This window comes from Apodemus sylvaticus, chromosome 8, assembly GCF_947179515.1.
Source record: "Apodemus sylvaticus chromosome 8, mApoSyl1.1, whole genome shotgun sequence".
NCBI lineage: Eukaryota > Metazoa > Chordata > Mammalia > Rodentia > Muridae > Apodemus > Apodemus sylvaticus.
The window spans coordinates 10,557,448-10,580,283 of NC_067479.1; positions in this window are offsets into that span (position 1 = coordinate 10,557,448).

A 22,836-nucleotide genomic window follows, 5' to 3' on the forward strand; every position below is an offset into this window, starting at 1 on the left:
TGCTGGTTCAACTGGAGGTCAGCATGCAGAAGAATGCGAATTGATCCATCCTTGTCTCCTTGTACTAAGCTCAAATCCAAATGGATCAAGGACCTCCACATAAAGCCAGACACTCTGAAGCTAATAGAAAAGAAACTGGGGAAGACCCTTGAGGACATCGGTACAGGGAGAAAGTTTCTGAACAGAACACCAATAGCGTATGCTCTAAGAGCAAGAATTGACAAATGGGACCTCATAAGGTTACAGAGTTTCTGTAAGGCAAAGGACACCATCAAGAGGACAGATCGGCAACCAACAAATTGGGAAAAGATCTTCACCAATCCTACATCAGATAGAGGGCTAATATCCAATATATATAAAGAACTCAAGAAGTTAGACTCCAGAAAACCGAACAACCCTATTAAAAAATGGGGTACAGAGTTAAACAAAGAATTCTCACCTGAAGAACTTCGGATGGCGGAGAAGCATCTTAAAAAATGCTCAACTTCATTAGTCATTAGGGAAATGCAAATCAAAACAACCCTAAGATTTCATCTTACACCAGTCAGAATGGCTAAGATTAAAAATTCAGGAGACAGCAGGTGTTGGAGAGGGTGCGGAGAAAGAGGAACACTCCTCCACTGCTGGTGGGGTTGCAAATTGGTACAACCACTCTGGAAAGCAGTCTGGCGGTTCCTCCGAAAACTGGGCACCTCACTTCCAGAAGATCCTGCTATACCACTCCTGGGCATATACCCAGAGGATTCCCCACCATGTAATAAGGATACATGCTCTACTATGTTCATAGCAGCCCTATTTATAATTGCCAGATGCTGGAAAGAACCCAGGTATCCCTCAACAGAAGAGTGGATACAAAAAATGTGGTATATCTACACAATGGAGTACTATTCAGCCATTAGAAACAATGAATTCATGAAATTCTTAGGCAAATGGATGGAGCTAGAGAACATCATACTAAGTGAGGTAACCCAGACTCAAAAGGTGAATCATGGTATGCACTCACTAATAAGTGGTTATTAACCTAGAAAACTGGAATACCCAAAACATAATCCACACATCAAATGAGATACAAGAAGAAAGCAGGAGTGGTCCCTGGTTCTGGAAAGACTCAGTGAAACAGTATTTGGCAAAACCAGAACGGGGAACTGGGAAGGGGTGGGAGGGAGTACAGGGGAAGAGAAGGGGGCTTACGGGACTTTCGGGGAGTGGGGGGGGCTAGAAAAGGGGAAATCATTTGAAATGTAAATAAATTATATCAAATAAAAAAAAAGACAAAAAAAAAGAAAAAAAAATAAAGGAAATGTAGATTTTCATTATTGAGGATACTGAATATGGTGGATAAATTAAAAGTATTACTGCACTATTTGATCCAAACACTGGACACATATATAAAAACCTTAAATATCTCAGCTACAAGGCTGAAGGTGCAGCCAAGGAAGCCTCTGTCCTCGGGAAGTTAAGTTCATCGTCAAGAACAAGAACAGTTATTATGAGGTACAAAATGTAAACTGCCAAAGTTAATAAAGCAAAGGAAAGTCCTTGGCAGTTTCTAAGAAGAAAAGAGATTAATCTTTTAGAGAAATGCCTGGGGCCACTTAATAGCACAAGTGACCTTTGCCCTGAGTCAAAGTAAAAGGAAGGTTTCATTAGCCAGAATTGGGAAAAGAAATTGCTTCTGGCTAACGGTGACATGGGGCAAAGCCCAGAGTCACACAAGTGTAGGATTTTGGAGAAAGACAGCTTGGTCTGCAGGCAGAACTCAGAGTGTGAGATTAGAGTCAAAGGACAGGGTGGAGCCAGAGAGTGTGATGTGATGTCAGAGTACCTTGTAAGGAAACAGTGTGGTAAGCAGCAGAGGGCCTTACTCATGTTGTGCCTGCCATTTGTGCGTTCTTCATGATGCTGTTATAAAACTGACCACATCCTTTACCATAGTGCCTAATTTGTATTGTTCTCTCTCTCCCCCTCCCTCCCTCCCTCTCTCTCTCTCTCTCTCTCTCTCTCTCTCTCTCTCTCTCTCTCTCTGTCTCTCTCTCTCTCTCATACACACACACACACACACACACTCACAGACAGACAAACACACACACACACACACACACACCTTTCTAATCTTTATTTCTTTTGTACAATAGGAATACACACATGGAGCTGTGTTGAAATTAAGTTTTGAATATTTACTGCAATCTGTCTATTCTAGGACTGATAATATAATAATAAACAGTTAAAATGCATGCTCATATTAATAATGAGGACAAATACAATATAAATCACCATACAAATGTAATATATAATGTAGATATAAATTTAAAAAGTAGCTTCAGGGAGGTGATAGAAAATGGTAGAGTTTTCTTAAGTATTCAAATTTGTACTCTTGGAGGAGAAAACTATTCCTCACTTCCAATGTGACTTCATGGGTTTTTTAAAATACAGTCATAGAATATGCAAACTACTCTTTAAGTACACAATTCTGAACAAATCTAGTCTCATGTGATTTTGGAATGTAAGCAAGTCCAGACCAGGCTAGTACTAGTTGGGAAAAGATACAGACTGCCTAGTGTAGAAGGAAGGTAGGCAAGCCCATGAGCAATACAAAAAAAAAAATGAATATTGCTGTCATCTAACATGGAAGGTCTCACATGAGAAAGGGACCATCAACGGGGACTAAATAATAGTCTTGTATATAATGGAATGCCGTTATTCTGAGTAATAAAAGTAATGCTTTGAATGTTTTGCACACAAGTGTGGTAAAATATTAATTTTTATGTTAGCAAGATTATGCTTGCTGCTCTGTAGATGTGAATAAACTTTGAGAAACAAATATGGTGATATCATTGAAGAACTCTGTATGAAGGATGGGAAAGTAAAATGTTAGATTACTACAATAGAGAAAGTGCTATGTTCCAGTTATTGGATGCATATCAGTGATATTTTAATTGCAGAGATTTTCAATGGCTCTTTATGAACAAAAATGAAACTTCATCACTTACAAGGAACTTTACATATCTGTAAAATATGAGAAATTATGGCAGGTCAATTATAAAAGTATACTTTGTTTCACTTGATAAAACTTACTACCAAACCCTATCAGTCGTAAGTGCTAATATTTTTCTACAGGGGGAAAAACTCAATGATAAAAATATATTTTACAAAAATTGTCTTACTATAAAATGTGCCACATCCCATTTGTGGTTCACTGTATCCTGAGCTATCAGTCTTATGAAGTAATATATTTCTGTTGTGTATGCCATAAGCTCCTGTGATAACATTTTATATTGCTTGTCTGAAGCCTGAAGGAGGAGGGCAGAGCACACTTTTAATATGAATTTTGCATCTGAGGAGCCCATCCTGTTTATTGCAATAGTCCCATTCTACTCTAGGGCAATGTTGATCAGATATGAAAAAGAAAATGAGAAGGATTTGTTTTCCTTCCCAAAGGTAGAGAGAAGAGATACAGAGAGAAGAGGAAAATAGGTAGAACAAGGAAGGCAGAGAGGCCTTAGATGGTGTACTGGCTGGTTTTGTTTGTCAACTGGACATAAGTTGGAGTTATCACAGAGAAAGGAGCTTCAGGTGAGGAAATACCTCCCTGAGATCCAACTGTAAGGCATTTTCTCAATTAGTGATCAAGGAGGGAGAGCCCATTGTGGGTGGGGCCATCCCTGGGCTGGTGGTCTTGGATTCTATAAGAAAGCAAGCTGAGCAAGCCAGGGGAAGCAAGCCAGTAAGTAACATCCCTCCATGGCCTCTGCATCAGCTCCTGCTTCCTGCTCTTCTTGAGTTCTAGTACTGACTTCCTTTGGTGATGAACAGCAGTATGGAAGTGTAAGCTGAATAAACCCTTTACTCCCCAACTTGTTTCTTGGTCATGATGTTTGTGCAGGAATAGAAAGCCTGACTAAGCGAGCTGGAAGAATTCTGAAAGGGTGTTTGACTATAGAGACAAACCTCTGTGCAGATATTGGCTCTTTTAAGAATGAGACCATCACGGTTAACAGTGTTAAAATATTGATGTCTTACTGTGATGAGGATGAAAACTCTCTAATTCACATTGCTTCTGTCTGAGAATATATTGATCTAAAGATAGGCTCACCGACATTAGTTAATATAATTATTAGCTAATTAATACTAGAATAAGGTAGGCTTCTCTATGACTAATGTCTTTATATAAAAACTTTATGTAAACATATGCCTAAAGACACATGTAGAATGGAAAAAATATAGATTTTCATTATCTCTCTACCCTGGGGTCTCCTGCAGACAACTTGACTGTTAATGGCAACATCTAAGACACAGTACATTTTAGTTTATGCCATCTTACCTGTGATGCTTGACCACAGGAGCCCCAGGGGAGTAGTATCCTTTAACTTGCTAAGGAAGAGAAATGTTACAAGCAAAATCTTTCTGTTAGAGGCAGAATCACATGATGAGTACAGAGATATTGACTAGGAGCTAGCCTAATAAAAGATGAAGGAAACCTTGTACCTGGAGGAGGAGGATGAAAGAGATGGAGGGCAGTATGCTCTCAGGTGACATCATAGCGGCAGCAGGCACATATACTGGCATCGTGGTAGGGAAGATTAGTGGTAGTCAGCATGATCTACTTAGACTGAAACTAATGAGCTACAGATTGGGAATTTGTTACAAAAATCTGCATGAAAAATCTGCATTTTTATAAGATGTTGGTAAAAATGAAGTGTAAATGACTCAGCCTCTGGCTGAATTTTTAATGGCTTATGGAGTAATATTTACTCATCTTGTTTTTTTTTTTTTTCTCCTCTTAGATCAGGATCTCAGTAATAGTCCTTTGAACTCACTTCCCAGGTACTGAGATGGTAGGCTTATGCCACTCTGAGTAGTGATTTATTTTATTTTATTATTTTATTTTTACTTTTGGTACTTGGGATAGAACCCAGGGCCACACATATAGCAAGCAAATATGTTATCAGGGAGCTGTATTCTAATCTACATTATTTAAAAACATTTACTCAAGAGAAAAGGAAAACAAAGGAACATAAAGAACAGTAAATTTTTATGTTTGTTTGGTTATCTTCTTTGGGGTTTATTGAGAGAAGATTACTTTCTTGCTTTTTCTAGGGTGTAGTTTCTTCCTTGTGTTGGCATTTTCCATCTATTAAGGGTCTCAAGGGCAGGCAAAAGTGACAGAGACAGCACCTCTTCAAGTTCTACCCTTTAGCCTTACCAGTGCTGTGTTTATAAGCACTTTCGTTTTTGTTCTTTAATTCTAATAGATTATTTATTTTATTTAAATAAAAAAGAATGGTGAATTTTTAAAAGGGAGAGGAAGAAAAATACGAGAGATGAAATAGCAGGCCAAAGGAGAAAGCAAAGTTCAGAGGCTTGCAGGGCCTGTGTCCAACACGATATCAAGTTCTTCGAGCATATGTCAAGCAATGGTATAGCTGGGCCATATGTTAGATCTACATTTATCTTTTTTGAGCTCTCCATGCTGTTGTACATGGTGGCTGTACCAGTTTGCAGTTCCACGAACAGTGGATGAAGCCTTCTGATTCTTTGCCAGTATAACATGACCAATTTGTGATTCCTCCTTGCTAATGGTGATATAATCATTCTGGGGTAAAATCTGCTTGGAAAGCATTTGACATACGATGAGAATGGTCATAAACAAATAGATCTGTAGCATCCTTGGCAGTAAATACACAGCAGTCTTGACTGCTGAGGTGAGAATAGGCACCTGCTTTGCATAATATGAAAGAGTATCAAATTGATGAAGAGAGGCATTGAATAGGTAACACATATCCTTATTACCAGCTGGGGAATCCTCTGGGTATATGCCCAGGAGTGGTATAGCAGGATCCTCTGGAAGTGATGTGCCCAGTTTTCTGAGGAACTACCAGATTGATTTCAAGAGTAGTTGTACCAATTTGCAACCCCACCAGCAGTGGAGGAGTGTTCCTCTTTCTCCACATCCTCACCAACACCTGCTGTCTCCTGAGTTTTTAACCTTAGCCATTCTGACTGGTGTAAGGTGAAATCTCAGGGTTGTTTTGATTTGCATATCCCTAATGACTAATGAAGTTGAGCATTTTTTAAGATGATTCTCAGTTATCTGATGTTCTTCGGGTGAAAATTCTTTTTTTTTTTTTGAAAAATTCTTTGTTTAGCTCTGCACCCCATTTTTAAAAGGGTTTTTTGGCTTTCTGGGGTCTAACTTCTTGAGTTCTTTGTATATATTGCATATTAGCCTTCTATCTGATGTAGGATTGGTGAAGATCTTTTTGCAATTTGTTGGTTGCCGATTTGTCCTTTTGATGGTGTCCCAGAACCTGGAAAGAACCCAGGTATCCCTCAACAGAAGAATGGTTGCAAAAAATGTGGTATATATACACAACAGAGTACTATTCAGCCATTAGAAACAATTAATTCATGAAATTCTTAAGACAAATGGATGGAGCTGGAGAACATCATACTACGTGAGGTAACCCAGTCTCAAAAGATTAATCATGGTATGCACTCACTAATAAGTGGATATTAGCCTAGAAAAACATAATCCACACATCAAATGATGTACAAGAAGAACGGAGGAGTGGCCTGGTTCTGGAAAGACTCAGTGGAGCAGTATAGGGCAAAACCAGAACAGGGAAGTGGGAAGGGGTGGATGGGAGAACAGGGGGAAGGAAGAGAGCATATGGGACTCTTGGGGAGTGGGCGGCCAGAAAAAGGGAAATCATTTGAAATGTAAATAAAAAATATACCGAATAAAAAATATTTTTTTAAAAAAGAAAAGATAACACAGGAGCAAAGAATAAAGGAGAGTCAAGCAGATCTTTGGAGACAGGATGTTGTTGATAAAGAGAATAGCAGAGCAAAGTCCTTACAACTTGTCACATGACAAGGTCTGCTGAGAATGCTGAAAGAAACAGCAGCTGACCAGTGTCACTGTGTGCTCAGTGTGGTCAGTGACAAGATAGAAAGGGAATTGGAAGCCTCACACAAAGCTCAGACTTCCTTATGACTGAAAAACAATAGGTCTATGGTCAGAGGGATAACATTATTCAACCTGTGCATTAAAACGTGATTCAGTTGCAATCATGAATTTGGAAAAAAGACTAAGGGAAAAATTAGGTTTTGTTTTTTTTTCAAGGCTATAGAGTTTCGGCAATACAAGAAAGAAGTTACAATGTGAACCAATGAAGTACAATGGTGTTGGGATGACAGTTTTGAATTCTAGAGAATATGTTCTCAAGATGAACACAGCCAGATGTGATCATTTGTTAGCTTTAGTAAAGCTGGAGTGAGCGATGAGGTGAAGAAAGATGCCACTGGGAAGGACGATTTTCCTTTAAGAAAAGGAGAAAAAGGCCCAGAGGTAGAAAAAACACAGGCATTTCAAGTACATGTTGATTAGATGACTTTATGTTTGCAGGACGGAAAACTTATCTATAAATAAATTCAGAAGGCAGAAGCATATACAATGTTAATTCAAGCTACATGAATGTGATGTACAAAGACTCAAATGGGCTTAAGGCTTATATATCAACATAATGAGGAATGAAATATATATTTTTGATAATATCACATTGGACAGTTTATTTTCTTTTTACTTATGTTTTAGAGATGGCATCTTACTCTGTATCCTTGGCTGTCTAAGCACTCCTCCATAGACTAGGTTGATCTTGACTTCACAGATACTCACCTGCCTCTACTGAGATTAAAGGCATGGGCCCAGAAGCTGTGAATACCCAAGGCACAAATCGCATAACAAATGACTCCCATGAAGAAGTATGGAGAGGGTCCTGATCATGGAAGGGATCGATCTAGCATTGGAAGGGAATATAAGGACGGAGAAAAAGGAGGGAGGTGATTGGAGAATGGATGGAGAGAAGAAGGTTTATGGGACATATGGGGAGGGGGGATCCGGGAAAGGGGAAATCATTTGGAATATAAACAAAGAATATAGAAAATAAAAATATTTAAAAAAAAAAGGCCTGGGCCTCCACACCAATTCAGCTTGGAAGGTTTTAATGAGAGCCAGGTGTGACACATCTTCCACTAAGAGGAATGAGTTCATAAAGCATGAGAGAAGGTGAACTAGAGTAAATATAAGAAAAAATATTTAAATAGTTTTGTTGTAAGGAAAAGTTAAGAGATGAAAAGGCCTGAGAAGTTTTCATCTGATAAATTCTGAGACAAGGGACAAATAGCAATGTATCTGATGTACATGGTTAATTAAACAGTAAAATAATAGTGTGGTTTATGACAAACAGAGTAAGATCATGGATAGTGGGGAGACATGATAGGAATTGTGTATCTTTGATCCAAGAGAACAAATATTTAGTAAGTGGGTACAAAGAAAAACAAAAAAGACAATACTCTGGCAGACCAGTCTGGGTTTTTTGTTTGTTTGTTTGTTTTTGTTTTGTTTGTTTTTGGTTTTTGTGGAAATCTGTGCAGTCCTTTCTTGACAGTTTCAAGTCACAGTGAAAGAGTAATTGAGGGATAGCTGTGTGAACTGCAGGGTTCATACCTATTAAGAGCATACTATTTATGCAGTTCCAAATGTTAATCTGGTAGTTAACATTATAAATGGGGTAACTATTGATAAAATAATTCTACTCAGATTGATATTGACACATGGTGTGTAGATTGTAACCTTGGTTTCTTTGTCTAAGCCTTTCATGTGAAGGTGAACACTATCTGTGACACTCGAATCTTGTGTTGAGTGTGAGCCCAGGTGTGATACCTAAAGAAAGCAGAGGACACTGCAGCTCTCAAGTGCAAAATTAATTAAGGTGAACACCAAAGGTCAGGATATGTGACAAACTGGAACACTTGAGATATAAATTTGGAATCAAGGTTGGTATGAAATATTGAGAGGAACCCAAAGAAAAGAAATGTATGCTCACTTGATCTTTACACCGCCCTTAAGTGTTAGGGTGGAATCCTGAACAGAGAATTCTTTAAGGGGCAATTTTCAAGCATAGACTTCTCTTGATTGCTCTATTTGTTCTTATAGTATGGAATATATGTATTATTTCAGTAATGTTTTGTATGCACTCTATGTGTAAGTCATGTTTGCTTTTGTGAAAGTGTGCTTGGTTGTATATTCGAGTACAGGTGGCATGGCATTCCGGTGGGCAAAGAACAACCTTGGGTATCAGTTCTGGTCTTCCAATGTGGTCAAGACAGTGTCTCTTTTATGTTCTCCATTTCATTATGCCAGGCTAGTTTCCCTCAAGATGCCTACGACTCTTCTTTCTCTGCCTTCCATCTCATGAGTAGACTGCTGGGGTTAGATGTTTTCGTATCTGGTTTTATGTTGGCCCAGGGATCTGAACGCATATCCTCATGCTTGTGGCCAACAAGCACTCTACCTGCTAACTGTGCCATCTTCCTAGACTTCCATTATATTTTTAATAAGTTTTCAAACGGTCATTATTTATGTGACTGCCAGAAATATTCTGAAAATATCTAACTTGATGTTCCTCTGTAAACTTTATCTAGTTCTTAACTGAGTGTATGAGCTGTTCAGAGACGAAGCACCAGGATGTCTATACAATTTTAAGGTAGTCAAAAGACGTAGTTTATGAAAGGAAATTATTTTAAAATTATAGTGATTTGAAATCAAAGAATTTTATGAGGCAGAAAAATCATTTTTGTAAAAAGTTGAAAAGTTGTCTACATTAAAATGAGAGTTCTCTAGACTAATGCTTTATAGTGCGTTTATACTGTGCACAGCTCTGTGAATGCAGTTATTTTCTTTTTTGTCAGGATCTTGACCCACATCTATTTAAGAACAATTTGCTTTTTAAAGTTTCTATTCCCCTTCCTAAGTGGCTTTAGGTGTTTTATTATGTGTGATGGTATGTTTCAATTAGCAGTTGAACATTCTTAATTGTTTCATTTTAAATATCCAAGCTATAAAGCAATGTGACCTTGAAAATTAGTGATTCTTACATCAAAACTTCCTCTTTAAGTGTGCTTTCCAGACTACCCTTTGTTTTATTTTCTGGGCACATTGTCACCACAATTACATCACTTCTTATTTCAGAGATGTCAGTTCCTTGTTTGGAGATGCAGCTAAGGGAATAAATGATATTGATTTTCTTCCTGCAATGCTTCTGTCTTAATTTTTTTCATGAGTACTTATTGTTTCTTACATTCTTGAATGTTAGGAAAAACAAGTACTGGATATTTTCCAATTCCTGCTAAATTCACACTTCGATAGACAATGCTTAAATACTGGGTCAATATTCAGGAAAATCAGTACCCAACTGGTGTTAAAGTATTAGTTCTTCAGTACAGATGAACAGAAATATGTGTAAATTCACTTTCCCAATTAAGGTCAGTACTTCGATTTGAGCAATTTAGACCTTTGACTGGTTGGATATGGCCCACTCTTACATTATAGGGTATTGTGCTTTATTCAAAGTCAATTTATATAAATATTAATCTAAAAAGACCCTCAGAGAAACAACTATAATAGTGTTTGAATCAGTTCATAGTCATTCATAATCTGTTCATGTTGACATATTAAATTAATCAATAATTCACCAACTTGATATTATTAACATGGTGACCTCCATGAACACTAAACCTATTCTGTAGAATGTGTCACATTAAAGCAGATAAGAAGGAATATATAAAGACATGATGCATTGTACATAATACACAAATACACAAATAACATAAAGATAAGTATAGGAATGAGCTTCTAAGCTGTTTCTGAACACCTGTCTTCAAATATTAACAGAAGAGTATCAAGGGGCTTGAAAGACTCAAGATTATAATTCGTCACAATTTTTCTTCTAGAATTATAGTGAAGTGTTTTATTTATAAACACTTTAATGTATAACAATGTATAACAATTATATATATATATATATATACATATATATATATATATATATATTCTATCAGCAAGGATATTTGATAAAGTTACAATATTGTCACCTGCTTATTTTATACAGTAAATCATAAAATGATTATGGAAACGATCAGCTTTGTATTGAAAATGCACTTATATTCAGTTCTGCTTCCCATTTTCAACACTATATAGAACCACTACTGTAAAATTAAACAAGTACTTTAAGCACTAGTACTTTATATGATTAGTTTTCACTAGAAAACCCCTTGATATATGAACTTCAATTTGTTCCATTAACATTAATAAAAACAGATTCATACCCTTTTAACACTGGAATATGGTTACATTATTAACAGAAGGAAAATATTTGAAAGAAGTTACCATTTAATCATCCAGGTCTAGAGATTACAACTAGTAGGTGTTCTAGTAGGACTGGATAGGTTGGTCTATTCATGTGCTAATTTAACAACCTTATATAATTAACAAGCTGCATCCATTACCCAGCAAGTGACAGGCATTTAACTGAGACTGTAGGTGTGATGATAATGGCTTCCATACAATTAAAAGGAAGAGTACCTTCTGGTTCCAGGCTTGTTTGGGTGGACCCTAATCATGAACAACTTTGAAATTACTCTCATTTCAGGCTACAGCAAACATTGATGCTGAAGGAAGGGATTTAGAAATAGAAACAAACTAAAGAATAAAGAGCCATATTACATAAATTCAGGGAAAGATTGAGCTTTCTAAGTCCCAGCAATTAGTAAAAAGCCCAAGATCTTTTCAAAAACAATAATGGCAGGTATCTACCTGCTTTCCCCTTCCCCCAAAATCATAAGAAGTCACTACATGGCAAAACATCTGATGTATAAAAGAGTAACCTGGGGTCCTGCGAACATAGCAGGAGCAGAAATTACTAATTAGTAACAGTGGTAGAGGGCTGTGCTTGTGGGCTAGTTGAGTCTCATCTAAACTCACATGCCTTATCCACACCTCAGGATGTGACCTGATTTGGCATAGATCATTTAAAAGTATAAGTAACATAAATGCTGCAATGAGGTCACTAAATATGGCTGGTTGTTATTCTTATAAAAGAAAGATATTAAGAAAACATTGTCTTGAGTTTGCTATGCTCAAGCAGAGCAAAAGACCTGTTGTGTCACACTGATGAGACCATCATTTTGCAAGTTAATAAAAGACTATTTACTTAAATAAAATTTTGTAGCACTTGTGTCTATGATGAGAAATTTTTTATATACTTAAACCAGATAATAATATGGCAAGAAGATAGAAAATTAATAAGGAAGGTAAGCTACTTTGAATAAAAGATCAATGAACCTTTTCAGAAAAAGGAACCTTTATTCATATAGTACACAAAAATCCAGTCTATGCCCATTATGAATATAATATGAAAATCAACATTTTGGATGTATGAGTATTCTAAAATGTCATTATGTATTTGTTGTAGGTGTTTAGATGCAAGAGCCCTGGATGAAGACAAAATAGTAATATTAAAATTAGCAGATTTAGCTTATAATATGGTACCATTAAGATAATGAAAATTAAACAATTTAAGAGAAAAAATTTATATGTAATTCATAAATGGTCCATTTATTTCCAAGAATGACAGTTTCAATTGATCTAAGAGATAATTGAACAGACATAACTAGGAGTTACTAAACACTACCATTTAAATATTGACTAAACACAAACAAGTAGTTAAATAAATAATGATGAAATGTAACTCGGTAATGCATAAAGATATCCTACATGCGTCAGTGTGACTATGGTAAACACATCAGCAGATGAACCTCAGGAGGATATCTCAGAAGTAGATAGCTACTTCATGAAAACAAAGTTAAGTCTAAGAGACACACAGCTCTGTCTAAAAGCTAATGAACATGGTAAATTGCTGTTTGCTTTAAAGGGTGGGATAAAGGGTACAATTTTGGGGAATTGAAGAATGTACAACCAAGAAATGAACACTTTTGGCTTATCTTGTGTTCTGACTAATCTCTTGCAAACTTGAATATCATGTATTAGTGAGAAAGGTGGTCAATATCTAATTTTAGGGACAATTAGTAAATAGTATGCTTGTAGATTTACACACTGGAGATGTATAGACTTTCCCATGTGCCTAATAATTTTTAATAGATTAGAATCCTTCAATTGCCTTAGAGCCTTGGGCTATGTTCATATCTGTCAGCCTGTATTTAGAGACAAGAGCATAGAGTAACTGTTCTCTGAGAGGCACCAGCCACCATCTGATAACTGGAATAGATGCAGAAACCCACACCCTAACATTAGTTGGAGCCTGGGAAGTATTGTGGAAGAGTTAGGGGAAGGATTGAGGAACCTGAAGGAGATAGGGACTCGACAAGAAGACCAACAGAGTCACCTAACCTGTTCTTTTAAGGTTCCCAGAGACTGAACTACCAACTAAAGAGCATACAAGGTCTAGAACTAAGTCCTCCACAACAGGTAGCAGATTTGCATCTTGGTCTTCATGTAGGTCCTGCACAATTGGAGTGGGAGTTTACCCTGACTCTGTTGTGTGCCTGTGGATCCTGCTTCCCTTTCTGGCTGCCTAGTCTGGCCTGTGTGGGAGAGGATGTGCCTAATTCTGCAGTGACTTGAGCTGATCCTAGGGTGAATTGGTTCACTAGGAGAGACCTTCCTTTTCTCAGAGGTGAAGGGGAGGGAGAGGAGTGTGTAAAGGGAAGACTGAGAGGAGAGAAAGGCTGCAATCAGGAAGTAGAATGGTTTAGTTAATTAATTAACTAACTAATTAGTGTAAAATATTAGTTAAGAAAGACAGGAAGAGGTAAAAATGAGAAATAAAAGCAAAACTTTCAGGTACAATAATAACATAATGAATTTAAACTGATAAATTAATAAAAAGAGATACAATAGAAGTTGAAAAGGACCAAATACACCTTTTTAAATAATAAGTTTTTAATAAAACTTAAACTTATTATTTAAAAAAAAAACACAGGTCAAATGTAATGAAATACAAATAAAGCCCTTTATTTTTCTCAATAACTCTAGATGATAGATGAAAAATGCAGAATACTTCAAATTTCTAAGAGAAAATGACATTCAACAAGTAAGTGGTACGCACTGAGTGACACTGTCCATAAATTGAGAAAAATGTATATTTTTGTAAGTAATATATTGCAAATTTATCCTCCATGAATGGTTTCAAAAATCAGTTAACACTGAGACTTAAAACCAAACAGTAAAATTACAGAGGAAGAGGGGGAGAGACAGAGAAATAAACAGGAATAAAGATACAGGACAGGCAGTGGCAGAAACACAGCTAGAAGGTGAATTTGCAGAAATGTTGTCTTTAATAAAAGAAGTGAATTCTTTTGTGGATCGCTTTGCAGTAACCTCCAAAGCGGTTATATTAGGTTGGCAGGACACTGCCACTAAATCAATTATCTTAAGATTCATGGCACAATGAACAGGTAGTGCTTGAGAGCATCAAGCATTAGCTGACCCTAAAAATTTCTTTCTTTCTTGTAATATGAAGTAGTTGAAAATTTGAAAATTTATAAAAATAACACCAAGGAAACTCAAAGAACTCCCAAGTAAAGACAAGCAGTGGAAAAGTGAAGGTCTAGGTGAGTTGCAAAGTAAATGGTGGCGTTACTTGCAATAGCTAATGGAACACAGGAAAATAGAATCTGTCCTTGATGTTGGCAACATTCCTCTGTGAACAGCATTCTTGTCCTGACATTGGACCTTGTAGAAGCTGGCAAATTAGAAAATTAAATGCCTTTTAGCTCTGATGTGTGTTTTTCAGTGGAAAAACATTTACATAGTCAGATTCATGTAAGTGCTTATTATGGTTCAACCTTCAGAAAATATCTTTTGATAAATCGTAAAGTATATAATGACCTTTTCCTTGATTAAGGGCAGAACTATTAACTATTAACACTGTATTAACAAATACAGTATGATAGAAGCCTGTGCATGAATATATGATGTATACATATACACGAACATATATATACATATATATATATACATACATGTATATATATTGGGTATGCATACATGTGAATATATATGTGTGTATATATGTCTATGTATATATATATATGTGTATACATATATATATATGTGTGTGTGTATGTGTGTGTGTGTATGTGTGTGTGCCTATATTCACAGATAAGTAAAAGTTAAGAGAATATCTAAATAAGATTATATAGAAATTAGCATGTCTCAAGGTTATAAAATATTTAAAATACTTAAAAACCTTCTTTGCTTTGCTGTTCATGGAGGGATGTCAGACAAGTTGTGAGGTAACTTAGTTAAACATTATGTCTTGTGGAAAGAAACAAAATGATGGAAAATACTAATGTAGAGGCTGCTCCATATTCACAAATTTCAACCCTCGATTGTTTTATTGCTACCTTTGAAGATTTGAAATGTCTAATTCCATAACAGAGACTCATTGTATTGTCATAAGTACTACGTTTATTACCCATTTGAAATAGAGCAGTTTTCACTTTGAGTTATTTGCTTTCTATTTGGTGGAAACTATTTAATAATGCGTTCTCACATCCTTCTGTTGTCTTTGGAGCAAACCATGTTTACTCAGAGTAGGAATGAGTGGTGTTTCATTGAGTGTTGCAACAAGGCAAGGCAACCTTTCCTCAATTAGTTCCTCCTCTTCTACATCTACCCAAAGCAGGTATATGGATTAAGCAGTCAAATCATGTTCAGACATAGCACTTTTCCAATTCTTCTTTCAAACAAATGCTTATTATTTGGTTGTCTTTCTGCTTCTGGCCATCTGGGATGGCTCTTTCCACTAGATTTGATCACCCAACCCTGAGAGTGAGCTTCAGATGGAAATGTAAAAATGGAAATCAAAGAGAGTGTGGTATTTAGAATACAAGAAAATAAACTTCTCATCGTGCACGGCTTCCTTCATCTATCTGGGCATGCCATACATAAAACATAAATGACCTCCATTCCTCCTGCATTTCACCTATCAAATTCTGTAGAAATAATTTTTCAATAAATGTGCATTACCTAAGTTGCTATCTGGAGAAAACCAGATATAATTTATAGCTGCAAAAATAAAACAATAAGTTTTCCAAACGAATAAAACATAAGTGTTATGCAAGAATAAAACATAAGTTTGCCAGACGAATGGCTGGCATATTCAAGGTATGAGACAACATAATTGACCAAAATTGATGTCTCTTTTAGTGACACTTTATTGGTGTATTGCCTCAAAGAGACATTGATATTTTCTGTATGAAAAACTGTTGGTTTTGGTTCCACATAGATTTTACTTGAAGTTTCTTTCACATGTCATCTGTCTCACACATCGTAGAGGTAGCTGCTGGGGTCAAATGCAGTGCAATATCGATCAATCAATGACATTTTCAACTAATGTGGTAAAGTAGCATTTTCAACTAATGTCGTGAGTGCATTTCTGACACATTTCCAGTTGTTTCCATTTTATATAAAACGTCAGGCATGGAGAACAGATTGTTCATTAAGTCTGCTATCAATCTTGGATTAGGTACATTTAAAAGATGTTGAGAAAATTGCATTTTTAATGATGAAACTTCCCAATTTTTAATTTTCTTCTTTCCTGTGGCACTGTGGCATTGACACCTAAGCAGTTTCTAAAGCTAACATTGTCAAATGATGTCGCATATGAGACGATTCTTTTTTTTTTCTATGCAAAAAGTGAGAGGAATTTTATTTAATCCAGCTTGCTGAGGTCGCCCTGGACATGGGGAGAGAAGGACCCCCACTCTGCCCATGCAGCAGGGTCTTTACACAGTCCTCAGGGCAGCTGCCGTTAGACACAATGTGATTGGCAGAACAGTGTTACCTTTAAACTAATTGGTTGGTATGGAATGAGGTAGGGGGCCAATGGTCTTGGAACAACTCTGGGCCTCCCCTAGTCCCAGGGACCTCCCTGTGGTCTGATGAAGGTAATTTAGCCTCTCCCTTCTGGGAGGGGCATGCGTTCCATGACTTTTCCAAAGTTGTTAAGACAAAGGAGATAAGATACTGTCTGTGGATTTTGTAGACTGATATTGGACTAAATGAAAGATTTCAGCCTTCACAATTAAAGAATATTTTATCAAAATTCCATTAAGCAGTCACAAAATGAAGCATGATAGTAAAATTTCTTATATCTAAAGACTTTATTAAAAATAAATCATGGGCATTTTAAGGACCTATAAAGTCCCAATTATTCATGATTGAGCATAATGCATTCACAACACAGTAGTTAATTAGAGTCTCTTGTCAGGATATTTAGATTTGAATATTTACTTGGTGAATTACCAACAATATAACATGGAGTTACATTTAATTCGTTGCTTGGAGATAAAGAAGATGTGCCTCAAAAATAAGTGGTAAAAGTACTGAATAAGTAATGTATAACTTTATAAATTCACAAACCATGTGGTATAAGTTGTATAAATGTATATTCTTATACTTTTTCAGTAACTCATTTAGCAATCTGTCATCAAGCTATGCACCAGAAGAAAGATATTGGTATCATTTAGATGTTTTAAGAACCCCAGACACATTATTTGAGGAAAACATGATTGATAGCTCAAGTAACTACTATTTGTTTAATGTAATTGTATGTGTGTGTGTAAGTTTGTAAAGTGCTTTGAGTATTGAAAATATGTTCAAGATGCATTATAGCTAATGAGAAAACAGTGCCATTTATCATATTAGGTATACAAAGAGAGATATCATACCAAAAGCCAAAAGATAAATGCATGAGCATCTTAAGCAATGTAACTATTACGTTGATGATCTATTGTTATTTGTTTCTGTATCTTATTTCATTGTCTCATAACCATGTACGCATGATGTTAAGATCTGCAGGCCCCAAAGCTATGCCATTCATTTTGGTGTAAAATTTTTTTTTGTATATATTGACATTTAATGAAAGAATTCTACAATTTTTGTCACATAAGGGTAAGTTATGGGTTATGGTTTAGTGTTGTTAAGAATATAATATGTTCCAAGTAATAGCTTTTCCTGACATAGGGATTTACTAGTAGGAATTCAGAGCTTTCTTAGAATTGTATAAGAATGATACTCTTGAGGCATGCTGTCATTGCTTGTTATCTGTAGGTACATTGTTAGGAAAGTTAACCATGTTTCTTCTTCTTATTAATTAGCAGCTCTCTAGTTTTCCATAACAAACACTTAATGGTTCTACTCCAAACCTTAGAAATAGCTACAATCTAAATGAACTCTCATCTGTGTAATCTATACATCTATATGGGAAGAGCTTCAAGGAAATATCAACTTTAACAGATGCCGTAGCATGGAAAGAATTCATGTAACATGAAAGAATGGAGGACTATTTGGAGGCAGCGGAAGAGTACCAGGAAGGGGAGGTAAAGGAAGAATGCAGGGATGAGGGAAGGGCAGTCAAAGAAAAGGTATTGTGGTTACTTTACTCTTGCTGTGACTAGAAAGCTTGACCAAGGCTACTTATAAATGAAAGCGTTTAATTTGGGCCTTGCTTCCATTTTCTCCAGGTTAGTCCAGGACCGTCATCGTGGGAAGTGTGGTGGCTGGCAGGCCAGCAGTTTACAACTGATCATGAGCAGTAGATAAAAAGAGAAGAGGCTAGGCAGAACTGAGACCCTGTGTAGGCATTGGAAAACTGAAAGCTTACCCTGAGTGAGACACCTCTTTACCTCCTTCCAACAAGGAAGTGCCTTGCGATGCTTCTGAACCAGTACCCTAATTAGAAACCAAGTATTTAAATATATTAGCTTATAGGAAACATTTTCACTCAAACATTTATGAAGGTGGAGGAATAAGAACAAAGTATACACACATGTATGTTGTAAAATGTCGTAATAAAATCTATAGTTTTGCATGCTAACATAAACAACTTTAAAGACAGATAGGTAACTCTCCATACAGGAAAAATCTTTACTCCAAAGGAAGCTGATGTTCATAAGAATTTTAAAAAGTCACACAATCATTTGAGGCCAAAGTTTTGAGCATCGTGCTAGATGTTGAGCCTGGCTTCCACTGCAGTCCAGTTAGTGACCCTTACCTTGGTTCTGAAGATAGTCAGGTTTTGGCACATCACTTTTCTCTCATGAAACTCACAAATCTGTTAAATGTTTGTTTTTGTTACTGTCAGTGTTCCCTGAGTCTGTTGGGTTGTTGTGGTTTGCTTGTTTGACAATGTTCACAAATTATACCACACCAAATGTATTATTCTCAACTAGTCCAAAAAAATCCCCTATTCTTCAAAAATACTTTAATATGTTTATCCAGGGCATTTAAAAAATAACTTTGTCTGAAATGTTTGTATGTTTCTAAAATCATTGTTACTAGAATAATATAGATCATTATGAATATGTATTTCTAACTCACGTGGACTATTGTTATGGTATTTTTATTCTTTTTTTCTTTGTTATATAACTTCTATTATAGAGTAAATGTCCCTCAGGCATATGCTTACTGGAGTCTTGATCATTTCTGTGTCCACGTGGGAAAAGAAAGGAAGCCAATTATAGGGAGGAGGCAGTTAGGCACTGATGAAATTCTAGTGGTGCAGCTCAATGAATTCTCACCAAAGAGTATTTTAATAAAAAAGCTAAACCTGACCTGTCAATCTCTTCCTGTGTTACCACATGATCTGTCTATGTTGCATGTATTTCCACCATAAATCTGCCATTTGTAACTCACCTAAAGGGGCTCTAGCAAGAGCTGAGCAACTGCTAGTACTTGAATCTCTGGGACTGTCAGCTAAATACAGCTCCTTCTTCATACATTACACTGACTCAGCTCTTTTGTTGTATGTCGGGAATGATACTAAGTAAGGCAACTTCTTATTTCTCAGTAAGAGCAATGTGTCTGGTGAGGCTGCAGTCTATTCCTAAACATACCAAGAATGCCTGAGAAGCAGAGGCAACTTACTCAAGGATCTTTGGGTTGTGACTCCATTTCTTTGAATTGCAGTGTTCTTATTTACATAAGTGGGCAGGACGCCTGAGTTAGCATTAGCAGACCTCGCATTGTCCAGATGCTGAGAACTCAATGCTTACAAATCTCTTCTCTTCTTTGATGCTGCATATCATGCCTTTTGTCTTTAACCTGCTCCACGGTATTTAGTCTTTGCCATTTATTTTGAAACTCAAACGTGTGGAATGGAGTTTGTTCAATAAAGCAAACGGAAGCACTGCTCAGTAAAGTATGAAAATGGAGCTCTGAGAACACTTCGACATATGATTGAAGCATTGTCCCACTGCTATCCGTCTCAGGAAGGCGGTACTCAGCAGCTAGCTAGTGATAGCACCCATCAATCAGAAAGCGTCTGCATGGAATTGATCAGAAACATTAGGCGACCAATGAGGAAAGAGGCAGAACATTAAACAAATTTAGTTTTCCTAGCACTTTTTTTTCTGCCTCCGACTGAAGGACAAATTGCAAGTACTCTGAGTAGGGAGAGGACATTAAGTCATATAGTTTCCTTTTAAGCCTCATTTATTCATAACAGTCACAAGAGGAGTGTAGAGCTTCAAAACCTAAAATATATTCAAATGCGAACTCAAGTGCTGCTGTCTCAGAAGAACTGCGCTCTTCCTTCACACGTGTCTCTCTGCTTCCCCTTTCCATTTTGTTTTATTTTTCTGTACTAGAGGCATTCAACCAAAAGAAAGGACTTTTTAAAAAATGTAAAATACACTAAAAACCAATATAATTAGTATATATGGGTAAAGGGTATTGATTTTGAGTTTCATTGCGCTGGTTGTGAACACAAGTGTTTTCTTTCCTAGGATCAGTGATGATGCCTGAGCAAAATATATTGTTTGGCAATTAAAAGTGAAGCCCATAGCTGTATAAGTGATCGTGACTATAAGTACAGCTGGTTTGCTTCTGCTTCTCTTTCTAGCACTATTTTCAACAGAAATTAATTTAGATTATTTATAATATAGTACACCATGTTACATTGGAAACAAACTCTATATATTATCTTTTATTTATATTTTGAACCATATTTTTTAAAGAGCCATGATCTAAGCTCTTATGCACTTTGTAATTACCTCATACTTTTACTCATTCCTCATGTAAAATAGTTTCACTATATTCCACATTGAGGATTCTGTTTTCTAAGCACAACAAAATTATTCTATGCAGCATAAATCCCTCTGAACTATATGTTCGTCCTTAAGAACAATTGGAACAAACATTCTGATGGGGCTGCTCAAAGGTTAATATGTCTAGGACTGGAGGATGCTGAGGCAGATTGATGGTGGGTGAACTAGGAAACCTCTGGGGTGCTGTGATTTCATGGATGCAGAAGGGTGAAACTGACATCATTGTTATTAATAGAGATGATGGCTAAAATCACCACTCTTCTTTAAGTAGTACACAGTGAAGGATTTCTTTGTTCGGCAAAACTGCTGTGTGCAACAAGGAACAGTTTAAAAGCATTGCATTGAGAGTTTGAAAATTTAGTTTCCATTCTTGCTGGTTCTCTAACTGGCAAAGCGACCTTAGCCAGCTCAATTAACCTCTCAGCAATTCTTTTCTTGCATATAAACAAGAGAACAATACCTACCTATTCTAACTTTAAGAATTGTTTTCCAAATCCGACTGAGATAAAACATGTGGAAATGTTTTGGAATGAGTTGTGCGGCATACAAATGGAAGTTAATAATCACTGCTAGCTCTGTTTATGACTCCTTTGTTTTCAGGGGCTGTCCATGCTCAAAACGAGTCACTCCTCTTACTGCGATTACCGTGCACTGACTGTGTGCTCATCTCTCCTCCTGACATTCAGCAGCACACCTCAGCCACAGCTGACGTCTTGTTTATGCCCTTACGGCTCTTTTGTTTACTGCTTATATGTCTGCTCATTCACTCACGCCTGTTGTTTAGCAATTATCTGAGGACTTAAACCTCTCTGTCTATTTGTCTGTCTGTCTGTCTCTAAACATATAGATGTGTGTGTGTTCCATGGAATATGGTTCCTATACCAGAAGGGTTAGAATTTAGTAAATGATGTGTCTTCAAGTAGCCTTGCATTATGCTTTCAAACAATATGCTTCCTGGCCATGTCATGTTATAATTTGCAAAGTTCCATATGGTTCATAAGTTTCAGTAATGAAATTATTAATGGAATTGAATATGATTGCTGGAAAAAATTCCATGTTTAAGAATGTTTTCTCCACTAAGATGATTTTCATTGCTTAGTCCCTGAGAATGAAACTTAGAAACATGCCTCATATATTTTTTATATATTTGTAAAGCTTCAAACCAGTCTCCTTATCAATTTCTGTATCTCTAACTCTTGTTCTGAGTCCTATTGTTCGTAGAACCAGAGCATCAGAATTTGAACATATATTTTCAAACATGAAAATGATATATTATTGACATAAATGCATGGATTTTGCCAAGGGACAAAAGTCTAGCAGGACACTGAAAAACATTTACGATATGACGCAGATTCTTTTAGAGCTTATTTGAATCCTATCTGTCCCAGCAACGGCCCACTGTCCTTCCATCTATGACAAAATGTCCTGCTCCATCTAGAATGAATGATCATAAAGAATAATGTGTCAGTAACTAAGCACAGTGCTGTGATGAATACATCTGGTGAAAGCAACCAAAATAAAATGGTTGATTTTTGATTTACAGTCCAAGATTGTCATGGTAGGGAAGTCAGAGCAGCAGAAAGGTAAGGCTGCTGGTCACAGTCCACCCACAGTTAGGAAGCAGAGAGATGGATGCTGGCTACCAGCTCAGCTCACTTTCAGCTTTTTACATAGTCCAGGAGCTCAACCCATAGAATGGTTCTGGCCACATTCAGGGATGGTGTTCCTATCTCAGTTAATCTAATCTTGAAGCCCTTTCCGAATGTCCATAGGTTCTATTACTCAGTGATTCTCAATTCTGTCATCATGGTGATCACTAATACCCATCACAGGTACATGCAATGACCGGGCTGGCTAGGACAA